General features: G+C 41.7%; 1 protein-coding gene and 1 pseudogene across 6 annotated transcripts in view; one reads left to right on the forward strand and one right to left on the reverse strand.

The window, feature by feature from the left end:
* smap1 (small ArfGAP 1) overlaps positions 1-27,624 on the forward strand; it is a 252,271-nt gene that overhangs the window by 9,631 nt on the left and 215,016 nt on the right. The gene's annotated exons all lie outside the window — the stretch shown is intronic.
* LOC144493930 (small ribosomal subunit protein uS9 pseudogene) lies at positions 1,079-1,491 on the reverse strand (annotated as a pseudogene).

Here is a 27,624-nt window from a genome sequence, read left to right on the forward strand (position 1 = left end):
GAGACCCAAGCTGGTCCGTGGTGCTGTGAGGCAATAGTGCTAACCACTGTATCACAGTGCCGCCCTAGAAGGCAGCTCGCCATCACCTTCTCAACGACAATTAGGGATGGACCATAAACGTTGGCCTAGCCAGCGATACCCAGATCCCCGAATTGATTTTTTTTCTTTACTCACTGGATAAACGTGCTGAGCTCTTCCTGGTGGCTTTGTGAATGCTTTTGAAATTATAATGAAATAGTTCATAGGTATTCTCCTGATCATATAAAAAACTGATATTTGGGCTAATAGAGGGAGTTGGAAAAGGATGTTCTGAACGGCTGATCGGTAGGGGGCTTTGGTATAAAGTTGCCAGAGTCATTCAGTGCAGATTAATCTGCCTGCAAGTGTTTACCTGGTGTGTAGCTCACATTTGAATGACATTCTTTAAAAATGCTGTCTTCATTTCTACTTGATTGGTTTTACCATGCATATTTTGTAGCGTCTTGTAGAATTTTAACTATTATTTTCTGTTTCAAAATATTTAGTGTACAATTCTTTCACCAAATTAAATTTCTCGAAGTTCAGTTTAGATTTATTTTGTAATGGAAGTAATTCAAGTATTTGTACAGTTAGAATTTGAGATGAGAACTCATTTTCAATTCTTCAAAAACAAGTGGCTTTTTTCAATTCTCGCCCATGTATATGGTGGGGGAGATGAAGAATATAATTTTCTATAATTTAAAACTGGGTGCATATAAATCTTTAATTTGAATGCCACTTCAGGGCCACAATTGAATGTAGATTTAAACATTTTTAAGATGCCCTTTTAAATATACCTATGCACAATGCGTCAGGTGTTTTTTTTTTACAAAAGAGACTAGCCAACAACCAAGTCAAATGTGTCATGACCTCACCCTTTTTCAGCACTTTAGAAAAGGAATCATAATCCCTGAAATGTAAAAACCCTTCGGCTTTTGTAGTCTGAGTTGTTGTTCGCTAAGCTTGATAGTGCATTATTTTTCCAAGGTGACCAAGATTGTTTTATTGTGTCCTTTTGTAAGTTACATATTTATTTTTCATAATCAAATAAGAGTTAATGTTAAGATTTCTGGTAATGTGCATGGACACCAGGTCCACCTAGTTTTTTGGCCTCAACGGTGTAGATCAACAACCAGCAAGGTCCTGTATGAGGATGTCCTTGATCTCTTCCTTGGAGGCTCCATCTACATATTTCTTACAGAAGGATTGATGGATAGCATAGATGGGCTTTCACACGAACTTTAATATTGACTCCAGCAAATCTTTCCTTGCCCAACATCAGAACTGGTTCCAACAGTTTGTACTGTAAGGTCCTTGGCTCAATCTGTTCCAGAGGCCTTCCACTTACTTTGATAAGGCCATTCCCCTCTCACAGTGGGCAACAGCAGTTACTGTTTTCTTGCGCCCAAAAACCTGGACCAATCGCAAATAACTTTTTGCGGGCAGCTTTCCATTCCTGCCAAGTGGAGCCATTGGGCTCCAAGAATTTAATTTCTGTTTGGTAAATGTTTGGTTTTAGTTGAATTTAAGTAAACTCCCATTAAGAGATTGAACATTTGCTTATTGTGAGATTGTTCCTGAAGATGTCTGTTTTCAGTGTGATTGACAGCTTTTATTAAACTTCTAGGAAATAGGTGGGAGGTGGTAATGCTTGCAACCAACACCCAGTTAGTCTTCTGTCAAGCAAGCACTTTCAGAGCATTTAAGATTAGAAAGGAGCCCCAAAATAACAGTTTTCATTGTGCATTGTTCTACCTGTTATCCGAAAGAATTCCAGGATTCTCCACTTGAAAGCTAATAATTACCTTCAACAGCTGTCGAAATGAACCTCAAATGATTATTAAATGGATGTTTGAGGAGTTTCTATTGTTGTTTAAAACATAAACATTTAAAACATTATCTTAATCATTAAAAACTTAAAGTTTAGTTGTAAATCTACTTACTGCATGATGAGTATGTAACCAAATTTCAAAAACTAATACTGTTTTGCAGGAAAACAATTTAGAAAATTGGTGTTACATAAGAGGAGGTATTTGTTGACACAAGATCTCCATTATGTAACATGTACCTGACTGTTGAAATAGAGTATATATCCATGTAATAATTTTTCCTTTGGCCCGTTAATTAAAAATATACATTCCATGTTCCTATAGGTGTTTTGAGGGATTGGTGAAGACAATTAAACTGAGCTGAATGCAACAGGTTAAAGATAGTCAAAAGTGAAATATAAGTTGAGTATCTTTATCAATAAATCCAAAGACATTCAATAATAATTTTTTTTTAACTTCATCAATTTTTAGTCTGTGATCCAAGCTGACAAGAACCTTGCTGACTGCACCTGACCTTTAGCATTGGAAGTCTCTGTCCCAAACTGACACAAACCTTGTCTACTTCACCTGACTCATGCCTCGCCGATTTCATTCTACCTTTGGTGCGGAAAGTCTGTGACCTGGGGACACTAACCTCACCGATTGCACCTGGCCTTTCGCGCTGAAGTCTGACCCATGTGGACAACAACCTCGCTGACTTCACCCAACCTTAGCACGGGAAGCCTGTGATCGAAGCCGACACAAACCCCAACAACTGCACCTGACCATTAATGCAAGGAATCTTGTTGTTTGCACTCTACCTTGTGAACCCACTCCTGTAAGCAGACTTGCAGATGGTGCAATGGGTGGGAAGTTAAGCCTGTGTTTGTTATTCAGTGGTACTTTCTTTTCCGGTCATTTCATTTATTCTATGCTATAGCTAGCCTAGGCTTCAACCATTGTAATGCAAGTAGGCCCATATGCGGGATCGAAAAACTGGAATGATCTGAAACGTATTTGGTCCTGAGGGTTTCCGATGAATGATATTTGACCTGTATGTGCCGTTCTCCTAATTAGACCCAGGAAAACATTTTTCATTTTCAGAACTATTTTTCAGAGAATCCCTACAGTGGAGAAGGAGGTCATTTGGCCCATCAAGCCTGCACTGACAACAATCCCACCCAGACCCCTATACCCGTAACCCCACATATTTACTCTATTAGTCCCCCTGACATTAGGGGGGGGGGGGGTTTAACTTGGCCAATCAACTTAACCCGCACATCTTTGGAGTGCGGGAGGAAACCCATGCAGACATGAGGAGAACGTGCAAACTCCACACAGACAGTGACCGAGGCTAGAATCAAACCCTGGTGCTGTGAGGCAGCAGTGCTAACCACTGTGATTGTTGTGTAAATCAACATGAATCTCAATTTTAGAAAAGTGCTTTGAACACTGACTTATTTGCATCCAAGTTCAGAAGGAGATACTGTACTTGGTTTAATGCTGCAAATGAATTAAAGTCCTGCTTAATTGTACTTTGTATCACATCAGGCCACCTCTGTAACTCATAATTAGCATCACTTAAACCACACAAGTTTGCTGATGTTTTCTTGCAGCAAGTTTAATAATTTGAGTTGTTTTGGAAGGTATGCAATGGGACTTTGTGTTTTTTTTTGGGAGAACCATTATCTCTTTTAAGCCTTTGACCTACTTAAATCAAGGCCAAGTTTAAATTCCCTTAAGACCTGACTTGGTGATGTGCAGTATACATGAGTTTTTCTCCTATCATCCTTGACAGAATCCACACTGCTATGACTAAGATGATTTTTAATTGTTAAAACACTTACATTTTCAGAACGATGAAGCCTTTTTAAATTCTGGCCATTAATAGCATTATGCCATTTAAAACAACCTTTCCTATTTATTGTGTGATGGATATGCTGCTTGTTTAAATGTTCGACATTCTGTATTTGTGTACCTCAGACACTGCTTTATGCAACTTAAATTTACACCTCTTGATTTCTGTGTAATCCAGACTGTAATAATGACTTTCTAATTCTATTCGCTTCTAATCAAATCCTAATTCATCCAAATTCATGTGTACAAATCAGATAAAAACAGTACCAGAAGTGCTCAGCAGGTTAGGCAGCAACAGTGGTAAGAGAAAGACTTAACATTTATGACATTTTGTCAGACAATTATTGTTTTGCCGTAGTTTGTCATAACAAATTTCCCTTAGAATTAGCTAAAGTTTGCATGAGTGTGTTTCACAATGGAATTAGAAATGGATGGGGAATAATGTATTGCCGCTGCTCTCAGTCATCAATTCAGCAGCTTTCAACATGAGATACCACAAGTTCAGATTCACTATAAATTGCTTCATCGTTGGCCTCACTGATAAAATGACTTAGTGAGACCCCACTGAAGTAAATTGTGGTCATGAAATTGCTGGATTTGCAAAGTTAATGTGAATGAATCCTATTGTGGTCTGAGGAGTTGAGAATTCATTGTGAGGACCCTGTCAGTCGTATGATCTATGGCTCTTGTATTACACTCAACCTCCACAGTGAAGCTGTGGAGTCTCCATCCAGCAGGTCGTGAATGCTGATAATGTTTTTGTCCGATCCATTTCTGGAACCTCTTTGTGATAACCCTTGCCATCCATGCTACCTTGACAATCAGAAGAGGATTAAAACAGTGGCAGATCAACTTGGTCCATTCTTCCCTGATAACGGAGGGCTGAGAGCAGGGCTATCTTGGTGGGAAGAGGACCAGAACTAATTATTCCACCTGGAAGTCTACAGAGAGTGAAGGCCCATTCAAGATGATGCCTAAGAGGAGATGTGCAAAGGCAGTTTCAACCAGCAGGCAATTAACCAACTCTCCTCTTTTTAAAAGAGGACCTTCAGCCACAATCTTGCAACTGTTTGCCGTTTTTATTTCTTGTGGTGATTCTTTTCAGGTGGGCATTGGTCACACATGCAGCATTACCTGGAACAATGTGGGGCCTGCTTGTATCATGGATGCTACATTCTGTCGGGCATCCTAGTTAGTTTGGAATAAAAACCCAACGTGACAAAGGGAAAGACCTGCAGGATTGCTGGCTTCTTCAGACCGTAGTGAGACTTTGCTGGAATCAGTGTTCTGCTGCAGGTGTCATCCGACGAACCTGTGATGGTCAGAAATAGGAAGGAGTAACACTATTGCATGTGATGGTCAATGTACCCTGCATGCTATTGCAGAGCCTTGGTGGTTTCGGACAAGACATATTCACTGAAGTCACGGCTCTTGATGCTCTTCTGCATCAACTAAAATGCAGAACAGGAAGGTTGCAGCCATGTACCTGTGCACGCTCCAAATGTTGGGAGGATATTATGGGATCTTAAATCACTTCTGTTGCTTCGGGAATTGACAGATTTGTGGGTGTTCTGTGCACTGCACAATTTTATCTGGTTGAAAAGACTGACCATTAACCTGGCACATGAGATGCCAGTGGATCTGGAGAATGTCAAACCGCTAACTCTTCTTGAACATTTTTGACTCAATGTTAACTCTGTTTCTCGCTCCATGTCTGCTATCAAACCTGCTGAATTTTTCCAGCACTTTTGTTTGGTTTCAGATCAGGGTTCGCAGTATTTTGCTTTTATCTTGGAGGGTGTGTCTCCCGTTTTGCCACTCCAATATGGTTGCAACATCTGCCCGGGCCACCATCTTCATACTGCGGAAACCGTTCGGATGCAGTGTTCTGCCCTCATGAAGATTGAACTCTTTTAGGAATAGCCACTCCTTGTATCCCCCAGTCAGCAAAAATAGTTTAGCTCTCAGCCATTGACAGTTCTTTGCATTGGAAGGTGAGAAATCAGGTGAGCATATCATGAGGACAGTTCTAGAACTTCCCGACAGAGTCTCTACCCCATGGCTGTCATTGCCAAAATCTTGTTCCATGAGCCCACCAAGGGTCAGGACCCACTCTTTGATGGTCTTAAGGTCCTCCTGCCACAGCACATCAAGGGGCTGGAAGCATTGATTTGATTTTATTATTGTCACGTGTATTGGTATACAGTGAAAAGTATTGTTTCCTACGCGCTATACAGACAAAGCATACTGTTCATAGACCACTTGGGGGAGAAGGAAAGGAGAGGTACAGAATGTAGTGTTACAGTCATAGGGTGTAGAGAAAGATCAGCTTAATGCGAGGTAGGTCCATTCAAAAGTTCTGATGGCAGCAGGGCATAAGCTGTTCTTGAGTTGGTTGGTACATGACTTCAGACTTTTGTATCTTTTTCCTGATGGAAGAAGGTGGTAGAGAGTATGTCTGGAATGCGAGGGGTTCTTGATTATGTTGGTTGCTTTTCTGAGAAGTGTAGACAGTGTCGATAGATGGAAGGCTAGTTTAAGTGATAGACTGGGCTTCATTCTGAGGCAGCGGAAAGTGTAGACACTCAGTGGAGATCCCTTGGGCTGTATGAACCAAAGAATGTTTGACATGGAAAAATAAAATGCTGGATAAACTCCGCAGTGCTGGCAGGCAGCATCTGTGGAGAGACACAGTTAACGTTTTGCATCTAAATGATCCTTCTACAGAACCAGTGTCCTCTGGTTCTCAATCCATCTTCCATTGGGAATGGTTTCTCCTTATCCATTCTGTCCAGGCACCTCATGATTTTGAACACTTGTCTTAACTTTCTCCAAGGAGAGCAGCTGAGTGTCTCCAATCTGTCCAAGTAACTGAAATCCCTGATTCCTGGGACTGTTTTTGTGATTTTCTTGAACCCTCTACTGCCTTCTCATCCTTCCGAAATTGCTGCGCCCAGAACTTTATGCAGTGAACCAGAATTTTATACACACATGGTATTGTTCCTCCTGTCTTAGTCTATTGCAAATTTGGATGTAGAACCTTGCAGCACAGAAGCAACTCCACCCATCTATGGGCAGCATGGTGGCACAGTAGTTAGCACTGCTGCATCACAGTGCCAGGGTCCCGGGTTCAATTCCCCTTTTGGGTCACTGTCCGTGTGGAGTCTGCATGTTTTCCCCATGTCTGTGTGGGTTTCCTCTGGATGCTCTGGTTTCCTCCCACAGTCTGAAAGATGTGCTGTTCAGTGCATTGGCCAGGCTAAATTCTCCCTCAGTGTTTCCGAACAGGTGCTGAAGTGTGGCAACTAGGGGATTTTCACAGTAACTTCATAAGCCTACTTGTGACACTAATAAATAAACTCTAAACTGTACTAGATCCTTTTAAAGAGCCGTCCAATTTGATCGTACCTCAAACCCACGCAGACACGAGGAGGATGTGCAAACTCCACACAGACAGTGACCCGAGCCGGGAATCGAACCCAGGACCCTGGAGCTGTGAAGCAGCAGTGCTAACCACTGTGTTACCGTGCCGCCCATCTGAAACAATTTCTCATTTCCTACCAAGTTTACCAACTATTTTAAGGCAATGATCTCTGGTTATTGACCTATTTGTGTGAGGAAAGACTTTCTCCCTACTTGCTCTATGAAGGCCACTCAATTTTGAATATCTCTTTTTGGCCTCCTATTAACCTTCTCTGGTCTAAGGAGAACAATCCCAGCATGCCTATTCTCTCCTCCATTTAACTGAAGTTGCTGATTCTTAGTAATCTCCTTGGCATCCACTTCAAGGACTTGACATCCTTCCTAAATTGGGAACTTTGCTCCAGCTGAGGCCTAACCAGTGATTTGTAAAGATTTAAAACTGTGTGCTACTTCAAATTGTGTAATCACAATGGTAGCAAACAAAGCTCTGCCAAAAAGAGCGCACAATTGGTGAGAATGGTACATGGAGGAGCAGAGATAATGTCTGACATGAGGCTTGTATTCAACTGGTACTTCTCAACTAGTAGCTTTAAGCTTTAGCATCATTGAATCACTGTGGTGCGGAAGGAGACCATTCGGCCCATCAAGTCTGCACCAACTCTCCGAAAGAGCCCAGGCCCTATTTCTTTAACTCCACCTGTTTACCCCACTAATCCCCCTAACATACACATCTCAGGACATTAAGGGGCAATTGAGCATGGCCAATCCAACTAACTTGCACATCTTTGAACTGTGGGAGGAAACCTGAGCATCCGGAGGAAACCCACGCAAACTCCACACAACCACTCAAGATTGAAATTGAAACCGGGTCCCTGATGCTATGAGACAGTGGTGCTAGCCACTGTGCCACCATGCTTCCACTTCAGCATGATGCTTGGCTAATGGGCTCTTCTGTGCTTCAGTTGAGACTGGTAGCTTTTGCATGATACTGTGCAAAAAGAAGTTTGGTTATGGGCTTGCAGTAGCACTAATGTAGTCCATCTCTGAATTGCGTGACATTAGATGGGTGAGTTTAAGTTTATTTATTAGTGTCAAAAGTAGGCTTACATTAACGCTGTAATGAAGTTGCTGTGAAAATCCCCTAGTCGCCACACTCTGGTGTCACTTCGGGCACACTGAGGGAGAATTTAGCATGGCCAGTCCACCAAACCAGCATGTCTTTTGGACTGTGGGAGGGAACTGGAGCACCTGGAGGAAACCCACACAGACACGGGGAGAAAATGCAGACTCCTGACAGAAAGTACTTCATTGATTTAGTTCTAGATCATTGCTCTCTGAAGGTGTTAAAATGGACTTCAGCTGGAAAAAGATTGCTTAGAAAGCAGAAAGAGGGTGAATCTATTATCTAGTTGTGTATGAAACACTACACTGAAACTGTTGCATTGGAAATGTTCTATTTATATTGGTGTATGAAATGCTGGGATCTCCATGTTTTATTATGGGAGTTGGAGGAGGAAAAGGCTGCTGTGTGACCTTGCTGGAAGTACTGTAGACAAGCCGTTTGATGGCAAGGAAGCTATTACCTTATTGAATAAATTCATATTCTTGCTCACCGTATTCAAATACACTTTAAAAAAGCACTCTCACTTACACTAAATCAAACACATTGGCTGGTATGGACCATGTCAGGAATGACCTATTGCAGACTCTCATGTGACTGCTCAGCATTCTGTGTTTGGGGGGTTGATGCAGAAATACATTCGTCTGGATTTCATTCACCTTGACAATCCAAGGACAGAACTTGCCACTATGAAGCTGTCACTTCTGCTGTGACAAGTGCACCGGACTATTCTATTCTCTTGTTTAACTAATGGCATCTGCCAGCAAGGATTTTTAGGCTTATGGGAACTGAGGAGGGTGGACACTAAAATTAGCACTGCTGGCCTGTGTACCAATTTCTTGTCTACATCATGCCCAATGGTGGGATTAGAGGGGTGGTGGTTGGCCAATTAACTAAATGAAAGGCCTATTGAGGCCTATTGTCAGAGGTTGACTGGGATTTTCCATTCAGCCTCCAGGTTCCCAGAGGCACCTGGCTTCTGAACTACATTTGAGCCTGTTGGCAGGGTTCAGAAGCCAGCTGAAAAATCATACCACATTTTTACATTCTCTCTTTTCAATCTAATTTTTTTGGTAACTCTCCATTTTGGCAGAGCTGAAAAATACAATGCAAATTTAGTATGTTAGTGCCTTTATTTCGTGACTTTAACTTGAATCTCAGCTGTTTTTGTATCTTTCACAATTTTAAAACTGTAGTTTTTGCTATGGTATTTAATGATCTTGGGCTGGGTTTACATTTTCAGTTACTGTCTCTGTCAGCAGTATAAATCTGGGTTCTGTCTGAGTTGGTTCTAGAGTTCAATTGAAGACAACTCTTGAACCAGCTTTTGACTTGACGTGTCAAACCTGGTTTCAAGTTGTGCTCCTTGGGTGTCCATTTAAATATTTGAGGGATTTTTCACTCTAGATCTTGCCACATTTATTTACATGTTGGCAGGTGCTCACTATTAGTGACCAGGTTTGCACAGAGCTATCCCTGTCTAACTTAAGAGTTCCAGTCCAGCAGGAAAACAAGAACTTTCATTTATGGAGAGCCTTTCAAGATTCCTGGCCATCCTAAAGATGCTTTGGGCTGTCTTGACACACAGGTTGGCATATAAATGCAAGTTTATTTTGATGGTTTGCAGGTTCAAACCCATTTCAAAATTGATAGTGCTCTGTCAACTCCTCCGTCTCTAAAACGTCAAACTGCTTGTCTGACATCCACTACCCGACGAGCACTGGTTTCCTCCAGTTATGTAGAAGACTGAAGTCATAGCCTTTACTCCTTGTGATAAACTCTGCCTCTTAGCCACCCTCATTATGTCTTTGTTAGCTCTACGCTTGATTATTTTAGTGCACTCCTGCTGGTTTCACACATTCTACCTTCTAAACTTGAGGTCATCCAAAACTGCCAGGGTCCTAACTTGTGCTGTTGCCTTTCAGCGCCAGAGACCTGGGTTCAATTCCCAGTTTGGGTCACTGTCTGTGTGGAGTTTGCACATTCTCCCTGTGTTGGCGTGGGTTTCCCCTCTCAGTCTGAAAGACGTGCTGGTTAGCTGCATTGGCCATGCTAAATTCTCCCTCAGTATAACCCGAACAGGCGCCGGAGTGTGGCGGCTAGGGAATTTTCACAGTAACTTCATTGCAGTGTTAATGTAAGCCTACTTGTGACACAAATAAATTTGAATAAACTTTAAACTTTGCACTATATTGACTCCCCTATAAGCACAGCCTCTTTTTAAAATTCTCATCCTTGTTTCCAGATCCATCTGTGCCTTACCCCTTCCTATCTCTGTAGTATCCTCCAGCCCTGCACTCCTCCAATTATAGCTGCTTGAACATCCCTGTTTTTAATTGCTCTACTACTGGTGTCCATGCCTGAACCCTAAACTCTGGATTTCCCTCCTGTCCATCTGTTTTCCTCACCTCCTTGGAAATGCTTTCTAAATCTTTCTCTTCGACCAAGCTTTTGGTCACCTTTTTGAATATTTTTGTGGTTTGGTGTCACATATTGCTCTGACGTTCCTGTGTTGTGCTTTGGGACATTGTATTTCATGTTTAATGTAGTAAAAGTTGTTCTCGGAGGCTGAAAGCAGCAGTTAATAATTGTAGACTGTCTTCTGTTGTCAGATTCTGTTGTTGCATGACTTGTTGACTGAAATTGCATGGTGTTTATATATCAATGAATGTGTGACTACCTTAATCCTTATGGAAATGTTCTTTAGTTGGTGCTGTTTTTCTTTCCGACTGGTTGTTTATTTCATGTCGCTGTGGAATTGGCAATTTCACATTGCAATGCACATTTTTGGAAAGCAGTGCCACACTGCCTTCTGGTGCCTGTCAGAGGTAGTGCTTACATAACTAGATCCACTTCCCTAAACCCACAGCAACTGGATTTGCTCTGCTGCTGTAGAGAAAGGGTGAGTTTGTTCTGCTTGCTGGTGACGCACTTTCCCTAGGTTCTTGGCTTCAAATAAGAACTGGCATCAATTGTTGTCTTAAAGATGGGACAAGTCTTTGGGTAAATGGGAGTTTGTGGTTGCAACTTGCTTGGCCTGTCTATATTTGAAGATTCCAGTTATGGCGCGCTGCCTGTCTGAACCTGAGCTGGTGGTAATCGTTTTCCATCAAGTAGCTCACTTAGTAAGCATTAACATAACAAAATATATTTTTAAGGGTGTTAACAAAATGGACCTACCAGAATTTTATTTCTTTATACATTGATCTAAAGTTGAAGTGGACCTTCAGTTTTTCTGTTGCCACTCATTAGTCTCTGTACATCAGTCCATGTATAAAATGAACTTATTCAGTGGGTTAGATTCCTGCTATAACTATGTTAAACACACTGGTACGTACAATGCTTACATCCACACCCTTTGTACACAGTGCGCTTGGTAATGCAGCTGTCTCGCAATTAAATCAGTGGAAACGTTTAGGAATGGATCTCTGCTCTTGTCTCTTGTTGTCCTGCTGCTGAGTAACTCAGTGCCCCTCAAATTATGCCCCAGCTCTCTGCCCATAATTTCAATCTGCACCAGAGTCCAGACTTCATTTTATGTAGTGTAAATACCAGTTCTGTACATAGTAATATGCTTAAACTGAGAGACCATGACACACAGAAATTCAGGAGGAACACAGATATTGGATGGGATAATCATAAAGTGAGAGATAGTACTCAAAGGGTTGGAATCCTTGAAAGTTGATAAGTTGCCAGGGCCAGATGGATTGTTTCCGAGGCTGCTGAAGGAGACGATGGTAGATGCTGAGGATGATTTTCCAATCCTCACTCGATACAGGGGAGGTACTGGAGACATGCAAACATAGTTCCATTGTTTAAAAACTTTACCTGACGAAGGAGCAGCGCTCCAAAAGCTTGTGATTTCCGATAAACCTGTTGGACTATAACCTGGTGTTGTGTGACCTCTCACTGTTTAAAAAGGAATCAAAAGAAAATGCCAAACAATTATAGGCATTATTAGTTAGTTTTTACCTCTGTGGTGGGCAAATTTGTAAAGTCAATCCAGAGGGAGAGGATTAACTGTCACGTGGAAAGGCATGGAATCGTCAGGGATGGTCAACATGGATTTGTTGAAGGAAGGTCTTGCAACTGAATTGTTTGAGGAAGTGACAAGGAGGGTTGATGAAGGTAGTGCAGTGGATGTTGTGTACAAGGATTTTAGCAAAGTGTTTGACAAGGTCTCACATGGCAGATTGGTCCAAAACGTAGAAGCCCATGGGATGCTGGATAAGATGGCAAATGGAATAAAGTGTCGGCTTAGTAACGGAGCAAAGGGTAATGGTTGATGGCTGCCCTTATAAATAGAAAGTTGTTTCAAGTGGTGTTCCACAGGGCTCGGTGTTGGGACCTTACTGTTTGCATTATACAATAACGATTTGGATGTGAATGTGGGGGCACAACTGGGAAATTTGCAGACAACACAAAGATTGGCTGAGTAATGGATGCTATTGAGGATAGCTATAATCTCAAACAATGTAGATGGATCGATGGAGTTTGCAGTAAAATGGCAGATGGATTTTAACACAAGTGTGAGGTAATGCATTTAGGGAGATAAACAGTTACAGGGAATACACAATAAATGGGGATATACTAAGAGGGCGCGATGAAGTGAGAGATCTTGGCGTACAAGTACACAGGTCCTTAAAGGCAGCAGTTCAAGTAGGACAGGTTGTAAAGAAGGCATGTGGAATGCTATCCTTCATTGGTAGAGGTATAGAATATAAAGGTAAGGATATAATGTTGGAATTGTATAAAACACTGGTGAGGCTGCAACTGGAGTATTGTGCGCAGTTCTGGTCACCACATTACAGGTAGGGCACAATTGCTCTGGAGAGAGTGCAGAGGAGGTTTACAAGAATGTTGCCAGGGCTAGAAATGTTTAGCTATGAGGAGGAGAGATTGGATAGGTTGGGGTTATTTTCATTGGAATGAAGAAGGCAGAGGGGTGACGTGATTTGGGACATAGCTTCAAGATAAGTGGCAGAAGGTGTAGATGGGACATGAGGGAGAACTTCTTTACGCAGAGGGTAGTGGTTGTCTGGAATTCACTGACCAAGTTGGTGATGGAGGCAGAGACCCTAAACTCTTTTTAAAAAGTTCCTGGATCTGCACCTTAAGTGTTGTAAGCAACAGGACTATGGCCAGGTGCAGGAAGGTGTGATTAGAAAAGACACCTGGGTGTCCTCGGGCTGGCATGAACAAGATGGGTTGAGTGGCCTCCTTCTGTGCTGTAACTTTTCTATGATTCTAAATGCTGGCCAGCAACCAAAAATTGATCTGAACATCAGGTTTATTTTGCCTCAAGACATGTATGCTCCTTCTAAAATGTTTCTTGAAGCTAGATCATTAAAGCTAGATCTGTATTAATGCAAGTGCCTATCTTTCCTTTCCCCCTCATAACTATGTAAGCTCTCTCCCAGGCAATATTGTACAAAAACTTCAGAGGTTTTGATTTGTGATTGAATGGTTATGATGAATACAGTGATTGGCATTTTGTTAAGAATTGGAACAGGCCAACAGCAATCAAGAATGATGCCACTGGAAACTCTCTTATGGCATTCCTCACTATGCAGATTTGAAAATTGAGGAAAGAAACCTTTGATTTGGAAACTGGCATTTCCAGAACAGTGTGTTTCCCAACATAGTGAGAATTGCATTTGCCAACTGGTAGCAAGTTTTTAAAAAGTTTGAGGATATTAAGAATTATGTGCAGTCGATTGGGGCTGCAGTGGATTGGCAGACTAGCCCATCACCTGAGACATGGCTTTGGGCTAAAAATCTCTAGTTGTAAAGTTGCTTTCTGTAAAAGCTTTTAGAGCCTCAAACCCATGGTAGATTCAAAGTCAGCAAATTATCTTTGGCATAAAGAAATTAGATTCAGTGAGTTATAAAGATAGCTGGCAAATGTATAGATGTAGTTAAACTACAATAATATTGGGACACATAGTGCATGTCTAGATTTAGCATAACAGTCAGCTGAGTAGCAAGACTGTTGCTGTATCCAGGCTCAGATTCTTCAATGAATATAAATATTTCACTGTACACATTGGGAGTAGAACTCTCTTCCTGATTGTGACGTCACGTGGGTGGAGACCTGTCTACATCCTGAAAATTCATCAAAGGTGTTTGGGAAGTTCCTGTTTCAAGGCCTTTTATTATTCAAAGAATCATAAAATGGTTACAGTACAGAATGAAGGCCATTTGGGCCATTGTGTCTGTGCTGGCCCCCTGCAGGAGCAACTCACCTGGTGCCACTTTTCTCCTGTAGCCCTGCTTTTCAGTACTTGTACTGATACTGGTACTTTTTCAGATAATCCAATTTCAGTTTTGATGCCTCTGAACCTACCTCCAGCACTCTGAGTACATTCCAGATTGTGTGAAAAGGTTTTTCCTCCCATTGCTTCTTTGTCAGTCACCTTAAATCTGTTCCCTCTGATTCATGATCCTTCCATCTGTGGGAGCAGTGGGATTGAGTGCAGACAATACTAGTTGGAGACAATGTCGTTTCTTGTGTATGTAAATTAGTTCCACTTGTAAAGGGGAAAAGTTGAGGAAGAGCAGTGGCCTGCTGTAGCTATTCAGTTTGGGTGTGTGGTGAAGTTGTGTATGGTGCTATGAGGAATGGGTGTTGATTCTGTGATTAGTGGGGAGCAGTGCTCAGTTTTTCTGAGATATATCACATCCTGCTAGCATTCAAAATGGTGGATTTTCTCATTTTTAAATATACAAATCTTTTATCTTTGGTATTTATACTGAGTGGTCAAATGTTTCCATTGACCTGATTTGGAGCTGGTTTTGAATAGCAGTGACTCTTCCGTTCTATCTCTGGTTTCAGTTTGAGTAAATGTGACGTAAGTAAAGGGCAATGCTGTTTGTGTGTCAGTGTGCATCATTTATAATGTATTACAATGCAAGATAATCTGACCGTTTCCAAATGTTTGCTTGTGCAAAAATGGTTTTAAATGCAATTAATATAAAAATCTTGTTTGAACTGAGGCCTAATGTTGATTGGACTGCATTCCAATAGCATTTTCAAGACTTAGATTCAGTACAATCTTTTACGAAGTTAAAGACAAAAGATACATGTATCAGAGCAGAATACTGGATGCCGGCAGTATTCTAGTCTGGCACCATTTGTGGAGCAAGAAAGTGTTTCAGGTTTGTGACCTTTCATCAGAACTGGGAAAGGTTAGAGGTGTAACGGGTTTTGAGCAAGGGATGGGTGGAACCAAGACAAAAAGGTCAGTGATAGGGAGGAAGACTGGAGAGTTTGGCTGGCTCAAGGGCAATGGTAATGGGGCAAGAACAAAGATGTTTCTCTGCTTTATCCAACCTTATATTAAGTTGATCTTTCACTACACCCTAGCTATGACTGTAACGCTACATTCAGCACCCCCTTCTTTCCTCTGAATGGTATAGTTTGTATTGCATGCAAGAAACAATACTCTTCACTGTCTAATACTGAAAGTGACAAATCAAATTAGACCATTTACAATGGAGCGGCATGAACCTTGGTTGTAATTTTTGTGACATCAGGTGAGCTCATTGGCTATCGCCCCTTTTGGGATCGGTCCCATTGCAAATTCCCATGGTCCTTGCATCCTATCAATAATGGATGCACATGTTACTACCCTGAGGCAACAGCTCTTCCACTCCCACCCCGAGCTGACTTCTCCATCTGTTACAATTTTCTGCTGTCCTGTGTCATACAAAGGTGGTGAGAAGCAAAAGTATTTCTGACTTTATATCTGAAGCCCTGCTATTGTACCTGCGCTAGTGATTGGCAGCTTGGAGCTGGCGGTGTTCATTCCAAAACAGTTGTGCTGCAATTTTGTCCTGCAAGTTTCTAAACATTGTAAATAAATATTGCTTTGTAAATAGCTCCTCAACTTTTACATTGCATGTTTGCAGTTTATACAAATGTTGGCAAGCCCTATTTTTCCCTATTTGCACTGCATCAGGGTTGAGGAACCATTATGTTGCTGTATTTAAAACAGTTGGCCAGCATGAATTTCAAAAACACACTTTGACTTGTGACACTTGTCCTTTTCCAGTGTTGAACACTGTTCATGAAGCTGGGAAGATAATTCTATTAATTATTGGGAACAGAGTGTTAGGGTACAAGATCAGAAACCCCAAGGTATTTAATGAAATTAGATTAGACCCCAACTATTTTTTATTTTGGTATTAATATGATATGATTTACTCCAGGTGCGATTCTACTGACAAAGTGGGAAGCTTTTATTTCACAACACAGTTTAGCTATAAAAATGAATTAGCTTAACATTTAACATTTGAACAATTCTTAAACATGACAAGATACAATTACTAACTGCTAACCTATCTCCATTAGTTCCAATTCAAGCAATACTCCTCTTCTAGGCTTAAACTCCTCTTCAAAATCAGTTAGCAAACATACAGGCTTTCATGCTTGTACTTGTTACCAGGCCTAGAGCTTTTGAACACCTAGAGAGAGAGAGAGAGACAGAGAAATGCTTGTCTTCTGACAGCCCTAAACTGCAACTCCTAGAGAGAGACAGACAGACAACTCTGCAAGAGTAGCCTGTTTTCCCTGTAAACTTGGCTCCTCTGCTTAAGCACATGACTCTGCCCATCAACCTAATTAGAACCCTACTCCGAAACCCCAGGGGAAAACCAAATAAGCAAAAATACATTAACTTGAATTAAAACGCAAACATCCCTAGCTAAAATCAATTATTAGCTGCATTCTTAGCATGAGAGCTGCCAGGTTTGCAGACAAATTGGCACAGTGTAAAACAGAGCTGAATTTTAAACATACCCCTCACAAGAAACATGATTCTGTACCTTTAAGAAATGTAGTTATCAGAGAGAGAGCAAGTTGGGTTTACTTATTCTATCCTCGTATCTGTCTGTGGAATAGACACACGAATTCCATTTAATATTCTGCAAATGTCAGGGTATTGTAATAAAAAAAACTTTAATCCATATGAGGGGGAAGGGGAGCAAATCTTTCACCACTACACATTTTAGAATTCATTCATGATCCATTGTTTTCTATATAGCACCCTGCATTTTTAATTGTCCAAAAGCCCTTTTACAGAGTGGTATTCAGACAGTGTGCCAAAGGAGGGGAGACCAAACGCTTGGTTTTAAGGTGAGCTTTGAGGCAAGAGAGATTCAGGGAAGGGAATTCCAGATCTCGGGGCTTAAATGACTGAAGGTGCAACCATTAATGATGGGGCTAAAGAAGTGGAGCTTGTTCAAGTGTTGGACCCATGCTCTGAGGGCTGGAGGTTAGTGATGGGGAGAGGTGAGGCCGTGGAAGGGGTTTGAACACCAGGTCCATACACTGTGAATATGTACAGTGGGCATATCACCTTCCATGTTAATGTATACATTCTTCCATTTGGGTGCTGCTCCTATGGATGCTATTACAATCTCCTTACATTGCTGGCTTTGCTCTGCCAGCATTTATATGGTGGTGTTAAACATGTTTAATCCATGTGAAATATTAAACATGAAACTTAGAATGAAAAAAAATGAGGCGACCTGATGCTGCAGTTCCATTAATGTTTCATTAAAGACTATTTATAATGCCAACCTCTTGAGACTGCATGAGTTAAAGGCCTAAAACTGGAAGAGATTTGTGGCTACCTTGCACAGAAATGGGCCAGCATGGAGTTCTTTACGTCATTGGAGTTGCTTGTTTTTAAATTGTGCAATTTGCTTCTGCCAAAATGTTTTTCTAACCCTTTGTTTGATTGGTTTTCTCCTTGAGAGAATTCAGATACAAGTGAAATTTTATTTTGCAAGTTTCGTGACATTTGTATGCTATGTTGTCCAAGGCAGATGCACGATTCTCTGAGTATGGTGGAAAACTAATGAGAGAGATGTGTACAAATGTAAAAATACAAACTGTTTCTAAAATATTCTATTTTCATTTTTATTCTCTCCTCCCTATCCTGGAAATAATATTGTTTTAATAAAGATCGTACCACCCAAGCAGTAAAAGTACTTATTCAAGCACTTGTAGACTCGATTGGAACTGTTTATTAGAGTATTGAGTTGCTTGACTTTTTCCCAGCATCTCCACATAGCATCTAAAGTTGATGAAGTGTTGGAAGCTTGAGGTGCTGGTCTTTAGCTGCCCTCTGCTGTTGTACATTGGTATTGCATTTAACTATACCTCTGGTACTGGAAATGCACAGAAGCTGCACCTCTTATGGGAATAGGTTGCAATTTCAGGCGTAACCTGAACAACTGTTTAAAAGAAAAAATTGCAACAATTTGTTTAGTTTGATTGCCAGGCCTACAAATTGCAGTTTGGACACGTGTTAAGTATTTAATCAACAACACTAGAATTGCAACACATACCTGGCACACACACCTGTTGTGTTCACCACTTTGAACTGGTGGCTTATATTAGATTTGTCAGATGTCAACAGAGGTGAAAGCACTAGCAGCCAAGCTAAGCTCATATTAATTTATGGTGTTTTCAGCAAGAAAATTACCGGAAAAGTTCAGAGCAAGATCAAGATCTATATCAACTACTCAGACCTAGCTAGCTTTTGACAGGCAGTAGACCCAGTCTGTGACACCTGCTGTCCCAGCTAAGACATTCAAACAAGTTAACAGTCCTGCATTTCTGCATGATGGCGAGATGTCCAATGCCTTGGTGGTAACCAGTTGCATAAAGCAAGGATATGTTGTGGCTCCCAACTCTCCACTTCTACTTTGCTGCAGTGTCACCAAAGACATGCCTGCAGGCATTGACATTAGGTTCTGCTCAGAGAACCACTTCAATTTCTCAGATTGTCTCCACCAGGGTCAGAGGCAGTAATCCGAAAACTTGCCTAAGCAAAAAAAGTCTTTCATAAAATATGGATGTAGTTGACAAGGCCAGAGTTTGTAGCTTTGCCTAAAGGAAGGACATTAGTGTGCGATATGGGTTTTTAAAACTATCAATTATGCTTGGCATACGCACCATTACTGAGGCTTGTATACCAGATTTATAACTTTTAAATTTCAACACCTGCCATAGTGGGACTTGCACTTGTGTCCCCAGAGCATTAGTCTGAGGCTCTGGATTACTAGTCTGGTGGCATTATTACTGAAGCAGTCCATGTCCAAATGCATCAAAACCAAGACAATATCCAGGCAATGACATTCAATGCCATTACATCACCGAATTCCCCCACTATCAACATTCTGGGAGTTACCATTGACCAGAAACTGAACTGAACTAGCCATAAAAATACTGGGTACAAGAGCAGGTCAGAGGCTGGGAATCCTGCAATGAGGAACCCATGTCCTGACTCCCCACAAGCCTGTCCACCACTAAAGGGCACAAATCAGGAATGTGATGGAATACTCCCCCCTTATCTGGATGAGTGCAGCTCCAACACCATTCATTCCATCCACCTCCGAACAGTGGCAGCCGTATTTGTGTACTAGTTACAAATGCACTGCAGGAACTCATCAAGGTTTCTTAGGCAGCACCCTCCAAACCCATGATCATCTAGAAGGACAAGATATTCTGGGAACTCCAGCACCTGGATGTTTTTCTCCCAAGTCACTCACCATCCTGACTTGGAAATATATTGCTGTTCCTTCACTGTTGTGCGCCAAAATCCTGGAATTCCTTCCCTAACAGCACTGAATGTATCTACAGTGGTGTAAGAAGGCATCCCACCATCATCACCTTCTGAAGGGTAACTAGGATGGGCAATAAATGCTGGCTTAGCTAATGGTGCCCACATCCTGTGAATGAATTTTTAAAAAAAATGCCTGTTCCTAATTGTCCTCGAAGGTGATGTTGGTGAGCTGCCTTATTGAATTGCTGCAGTCAATGTGGTGTAGGCGCACCCATGGTGCTGTTGGAGAGGGAGTTCCAGGATTTTGACTCAGCAATCGTGGAGGAATGGCAACATAGTTCCAATGATGTGGAGATGCCGGCGTTGGACTGGGGTGAACACAGTAAGAAGTCTCACAACACCAGGTTAAAGTCCAACAGGTTTATTTGGTGGCAAATACCATAAGCTTTCGGAGCGCTGCTCCTTCGCCAGATGGAGTGGAAATGTGCTCTCAAACAGTGCACAGAGACACACAAAATCAAGTTACAGAATACGGAGAACGCATTCTAATCAGTATTCTGTAACTTGATTTTGTGTCTCTGCGCACTGTTTGAGAGCACATTTCCACTCCATCTGACGAAGGAGCAGCACTCCGAAAGCTTATGGTATTTGCTACCAAATAAACCTGTTGGACTTTAACCTGGTGTTGTGAGACTTCTTACATAGTTCCAAGTCAGGGTACTGTGTGGTTTGGAGGGGAATTTGCAGATGGTTGTTCCCATGCACTGGCTCCCCTTGTCCTTTTAGGATGGTAGAGGTATTGGGTTTGAAAGATGCTGTCAAAGGAGCCTTGATAAATTGCTGCAATGCATTTTGCGAATGGTACACACTTGCCACAATGCATCGGTGCTGGAGAGAGTGATTGAGTTCAGAGGTAGAATAAACAATCCAATGCTGATGATGGTTCTTGACTTTATTTGGTTTACAATTTGTTCAAATTATTAGCATGATGAAGTTTATAGATTTGGTTAAATGAGTTCTACTGCAAATTGCATTAAACTGTTAATTGTCTTGCTGGCTAATTTGTCAAGATAACTTGGTGGAGGTGTTTGCTACTCCTGCATGTTATGTGATAATGCTCTCAAATTAGTTTTTTTGAAATTGGAACACAGTGGCTACAAGAGCAGGCTAGAAATACTGTGGTGAGTAACTCACCTCCTGACTCCCCAAAGGCAGCAGTCAGGCGTGTGATGGAATACTCCCAAATGTCCGCGTGAGTGCAGCTCCAACAACACTCAAGAAGCTTGACACCATCCATGACAGAGCAGCCCTCTTGATTGGCACCATATTCACAAACACTCTCTCCCTCTACCACAAATGCTTAGTAGCAGCAGTGTGTACTATCTACAAGATGCACTGCAGCAATTCACCAAAGATCCTTAGCACCTTCCAAACACACGACCACTTCCACTTAGAAGGACAAGGGCAGCAGACGGATGGGAACACCACCACCTGTAAGTCCCTCCCCAAGCCACGCACCATCCTGACTTGGAAATAAACTGCTATTCCTTTGCAGTCGCTGGGTCAAAATTCTGGAATTCTCTCGCTAACGACATTGTGGGGCAACCCACAGCACACGGACTGCAGCATTTCAAGAAGGCAGATGACCACCACCACCTCCAGGGCAACTAGGGATGGGCAATAAATGCTGGCCAGCCAGCGACACCCATGTGCCACGAATGAATGAATTAAAATTTCAAAGCTCAATGTTGTTCTTGCACAATGGATAGTGACAGAGGCTTATTTTTGCCACCAATGAATGTAATGTTTTTGACCCTCTTGGTCTTTGTAAACAACCTATCTTAAGAACAAATTTCAAATAAACTTGGCGAAAATCCAGATGTTGAATGCTGGTGTTTTTTTAAAAGGATTTTTGACCTTCATTTGGTGGTTTTATTTCGAATGTTGTGAATTGCCTCAGGCTGAGATGGAATTTATCACAACTATCAAAATGCGAGCAGATTTTCAGAGCAGGTTGTTAGATGTGTGTTGGCCTGAAGCCCACCCGTGAAGTTGAAGCTTTTTTATGAAGCTGAAAAAAAGAAATCTTTTTGTTGTGAAAGGGAATCAACGAGACGGAAAAGCCTCGAGCTGAGTAATTGTAATAACGTTGGGCGAACAGCGTGGTGGAGGTGTGCGTTATACAAAGTGCCCTCTTCACTTGTTCTGATGTGCTGATCAAAGGATTCACCTGGGTGATTGAATTCCTTGCTCTGCACTTTTATAATCCAGAGGAAGCAAGGCAACACCTATCAAAATTGGGAAGAAATATGGAAAGACTGGAATACAAGGTAGATATCCACTCCTGGAAAGAAGCAACACATTTATTTTGCTTCCTATCCTTCTGACAGGAAGAGAAGCCTATTCCCAATTTTTGCACCAATTTTTGGAGACTGCGCTGGGGCAATGAGAGTCATTTGTGAAATGAAAGATACAATTCAGATTTGATGGAATTCTTGTGTCATTCTTTGACATTTGCTCTAACATTTTGGGCTGGATACCAACCCATCATTTATAGTTTTTGATTAATTTGTGACATTTTCATAGAATCAAAGAGTCCCTAAGTGCAGAAGGAGGCCCCTCAAGTCTGCACTGACTCTGTCAGAGGCCCACCCCTCTCCTCATCTCCATAACTCCATGCATTTACCCTGCTAATTCCCCTAGCCTACAAATCTCGGGATGCTAAAGGGAAATTTAGCTTTGCCAATCCACCTAATCTTTGGACCGTGGGAGGAAACCGGAGCACCTGGAGGAAACCCATGCAGAGACGAAGAACATGCGAACTCCACAGACAGTGACCCAAGGCCAGAATTGAACCCGGGTCCCTGGCACTAAGGCAGCAGTATGATGCCAGCCACCATAGAATACAATCACTGGCATGTTCTTGTGCTTTATGACGTGTTGCTTGCAACCTTAATGAACCTTGCTGTGATTTAAAAATAAAACTCTCCCCTCCATTGATTCCACATATTGCCTAAATATTTTAAAATAGTAATCCAGTTTCTGGTTTCAGCACATGACTATTATCAGCTCTAACTTTTCCTGCAAGGGGTGGTGTTATCTGAAACTGGTGGGTTACTACCTTGTACACCGGCAGTCATCCAATATCATTACCATAATCAAAAACATAGTGTTTATTTAACAGCTGGAAAATTAAACCAAATGGCAATGCTCTTAATAAACAGCTTGACAAAAAATATTTTGTCCTGTTCCTCCATGAGGTGGAGCCAGAGTCTAAATATACCATGAAACATTTCCCTTGCCCTCCACTGACGCGCAGTGGCAGCAGCGTGTACCATTTATAAAATACTACAGCAACCAAAGCTCTTTCAACAGCAACTTTCAGAACCACGATCTCTACCACCTAAAGAACAAAGACAGCAGGCACATGGGCAACAGCTGCTATTGCTGCTTCAATTCACATGGCATCTTGACTTGTAACTATGTCACTGTTCTTTCACTGTCGCTGGGTCAAAACCCTGGCGCTCCCTTCCTAACAGCACCGTGGATGTACCTATACCACTACAGTGGTTCAAGAAGGCAGCTCATCACCATTATTAAGGCATTTTGAGATGGGCGATAAAGGCTAGCGCAGCCAGCACACCACACCCCATAAGCAAATGTAGAAAAGCAAAATGAGGAACTGATGTTTGGATTTTAGCACCATAGTAGGAAAATTCTTATTGGGGAACAACCTTATTGGTAAAAAGGATCTCTAATTTAGAATGCAAGCTAAAAGGTTTATTAAATGACAAAGTTTGAAAAATTCCACTAGTTAAGGCATGACATGATACAGTATATAAAGTAGAGGAGTCAGCATACACTGGCTTTATAATTCCAATTGAAGTATATTTCAAAAACAAGGAAGAGCAGAAGTCCTGGGGTCTTCCCTTTATTTCTAAGAACTGATCTCTTGATTTATTAATGTCACATGCATTAGTATACAGTGAAGAGTATTCTTTCTTGCACCTTATACAGACAAAGCATACCACACATAGGGAAGGAAAGGAGAGAATGCAGAATGTACTGTAACAGTCATAACTGGGGTGTAGAGAAAGATCAACTTAATGTGAGGTAGTTCATTCAAACGTTTGATGGCAGCAGGGAAGAAGCTGTTCTTGAGTCAGTTGGTACGTGTCCTCAGACTTTTGTATCTTTTTCCTGACAGAAGAAAGTAGAAGAGAGAATGTCCGGGGTCCTTGATTATGTTGGCTGCTTTTCCGAGGCAGCAGGAAGTTTAGACGTTGTCAGGTGGGTGGGAGGCTGGTTTGAGTGATGGACTGGTCTTCGTTCACAACCCTTTGTAGTTTCTTGCAGTCTTGGACAGAGTAGAAGTCATACCAAGCTGTGATACAACTGGAAATAATGATTCCTATGGTGCATCTGTAAAAGTTGGTGAGAGTTGTAGCGGACATGCCAAATTATCTTAGCCTCCTGAGAAAGGAGAGGCATTGATGGCCTTTCTTAACTATAGTGTCGGCATGGAGGGACCAGGACAGGTTGTTGGTGATCTAGACACCTCAAAATCTAAAGCTCTCGATCATTTCTACTTTGTCCCCATTGGTGTAGATAGGGGCATGCCCCCCAATATGCTTCCTGAAGTTGATGGCTATCTCCTTTGCTTTGTTGACGTTGAGGGAGAGATTATTGTCTTCGCACCAGTTCACCAGATTCTCTATCGCTTTCCTGTACTCCGCCTTGTCATTGTTTGAGATCCGACCCACAATGGTGGTGTCATCAGCAAACTTGAAAATCGAGTTGGAGGAGAATTTGGCCACACACTCAGAGGTGTATAAGGAGTATAGTAAGGGGCTGAGGACTCAGCCTTGCAGAGAACTGGTGTTGAGGATGATCATGGAGGAGGTGTTGTTGCCTATTTTTACTTTTAACTTGATTTATTATGTACTAACATACAGTGAAAAGTATTGTTTCTTGCGCACTATACAAATAAAACATACTGTTCATAGAGAAGGAAACGAGAGAGTGCAGAATGTAGTATTACAGTCATAGCTAGGGTGTAGAGAAAGATCAACTTAATGCAAGGTAAGTCCATTCATAGTTCTGACTTTTCTGACCGGTCTGTGGGTTAGGAAGTCTAGGATACAGTTGCAGAGGCCACGAAGTTTGGAGAGGAGTCTCCAGAAATAATGGTGTTAAAGGCTGAGCTGTAGTCTGACCAGGAGTCTGACATAAGTGTCTTTGTTATCTAGGTGTTCCAGGATTGAGTGTAGGGCCAGGGAGATTGCGTTCTTTGTGGAGCTGTTGCAGCGATAGGTGAACGATAGTGGATTCAGGCAGACTCAGAAGACTTAAAGGTTCTACATTAGCCAACTTAATTCTAGTATTCATATGGAACCCCTTAGCCACTTTAAGACATAGACTCTAATTTTCCAGTCTATCTGTTTCACAGCCACTTGCTGAATGCTTTGGTTTCTCTGTCTACTGCTCGAGTGCTGAAGACACAGGCAGATGTTTGTACTTGGCACAATGAATGCAAGGCTTTTGTGCAAATTGCGCAGCAAAGCCATGACTTAGTAGTAGTGTAGAACTTCAAAAGGACATAGGTTGTTAGTATGGGTTGCCAGGTGGCAGATGAAATTTAATGCAACAAAGTGTGAAGTGATTTATTTTGGTAGGCACAGTATGAAATAAAGGGAATTTTAAAGAGGGTGCAGGAGCAGAGGGACCTTGATGTCTATGTGTATAAGTCATTGAAGCAGAGGCATTTTGCCAAGTTCTGGGCATTACATTTTAGGAAGGATGGGAAGGCATTAGAAAGAAAATGCAGAAAAGGTTCATGAGAATTGTTCGAGGGATGAGGAACTTCATTTATGTTGATGGAATGGAGAAGTTAGGGCAATTTTCCTTGGTGCAGAGAAGGTTGAGAGGAGATAGAGACAAGATCTTCAAGAGTATACAGAATCATGAAGGCCTGGACAGTAGTTAGGGAAAAACAGTCCCCATTGGTGGAAGGGTCGAGAACCATTGGGCACAGATTATCCTTGATTCCAAGGAACTGCCTAAGAAGAATGCATGAGAAGAAAATCTCATTGATTTTGAGAATTTTCCATTTCAACATTGAGTATCACAGAAGCGCTCTAGCTTTTTAGGAGAATGGAAAATCAGAACCTTCTTTAACTGGTGAGAGAGACTGCAGAATGTTGCAGGTCAGAGTGATCTGGGTGTCCTTGTATATGGATCGCAATTAACACGCAGGTCCAACAAGAAAGAAGGCAAATGGAATGTTGGCCTTCATTGCAGGAGTGTACGTAAGTAGGGAATTCTTGCTACAACTGTACAACTATACAAAGCATTAGTGAAACCACACCTAGATTGATGTGTACAGTTTGATTACCTTGCTTAAGTAAGGACACAGTTGCATTGGAAGCAGTTCAGAGGAAGTTCACTCGGCTGAATTCTGGAATGAGGGGCTTGGTGAAAAGTTGAGCAGATTGGGACGAATATCATTGGAGTTTAGAAAGATCAGAAGTGGCCTTGTTGAAACATACAAGATTCTGAGGGGGCTTGACAAGGTAGATGTTAAGAGAATGTTTCTCATATGGGGTTCTAGAACTAGGGGGCACCATTTAAAAACGGAGCCTCTCATTTAATATGGAAATTAGGGTTTTCTTCTCTGAGGATAGTTAGTCTTGGGAATTCTCTTTCCCAGCAAGCAGCGAAGGCTGGGTTATTATCAAGGCTGACTTAGACAGATTTTTGATCAACAAGGGAGTCTAGGATTACGGGGCGACAAAGTGGAATTGAGACCACATTCAGATCAGCCATAATATTGAATGGTGAGCAGGTTTGAGGGCCCGACCCTGCTCCTTTTTCTTATATTTACCAATTGTTTCAAAAAATAGCTATTCTTACAGGAAGTGGGGATGTTGGGATATCCTTTTTACAAGAAAAGGTAATTAAACAATTTTAAAGAAACTAGAAACCTTGATCCTGGTGGACTGTGTACAAAGGGGAACTCTTTGTGAAAAGAAGATAGCAGCCTTTTCCCCCATCCACAGTCTACCTCAGTCCACAGCTGGAAGCGAATATAAGATGCTCTACACGTTGGGACTGAGTACCTGCAAGTGTTCCTCAAACCCGTCTGAAAGGCAGTGCATGAGCCATTGATTGTTTCACAGATCAGTGTGGAGGCCAAGCGTATAACCCGGATATCATTTCAATGACTCCGCCATCTTTCCTTTTCCCTTGAACAATGGACTTAACCTTTGGCAGAATTCCTTTTTTTTGTATGTGTAAGAATTCAGGTAACTCGAAAGAGCATTTATTATACTTTCACATTTCATACTGTGTTAATAATCTTTGCTTTTCTACTTGACCAGACTTATTTTGTCATGTGATCAGCTTGTTTGTTTAAAAATAGCCAGGTTAAAGTCTCTTTTATTTTGGGTAACCGTAGCAATGATAAATAACTGGCATTTTAGTGAGTAAATCAAACCTTTAAACTAATGGGGCTAGATTAACTGCGCACTTGCATTCTGGTCGGAACATTACACCTACAGTGATAATTTGCTAGTGTTACAGTCCATAACCATTTGGGTCCTGTTCATTGCTTTCATCAGATGTGGAATTTAAACGTTGCAACTTACCAGAATCATATTGTTACAGTGCAGAAGGAAGCTAGTTGGCCCATTGATTCTGCACCAGCTCTCCAAATGAGCATTGTGGCTTAGTGCCATTCCTCTGCCTTTTCCCCGTACCCCTACACATTTCTTCTATTCAAGTCATTATCTAATGTCCTCTTGAATGCATCGACACTTCCCCG

This window comes from Mustelus asterias, chromosome 5, assembly GCF_964213995.1.
Source record: "Mustelus asterias chromosome 5, sMusAst1.hap1.1, whole genome shotgun sequence".
In the NCBI taxonomy this organism is placed as follows: Eukaryota; Metazoa; Chordata; class Chondrichthyes; order Carcharhiniformes; family Triakidae; genus Mustelus; species Mustelus asterias.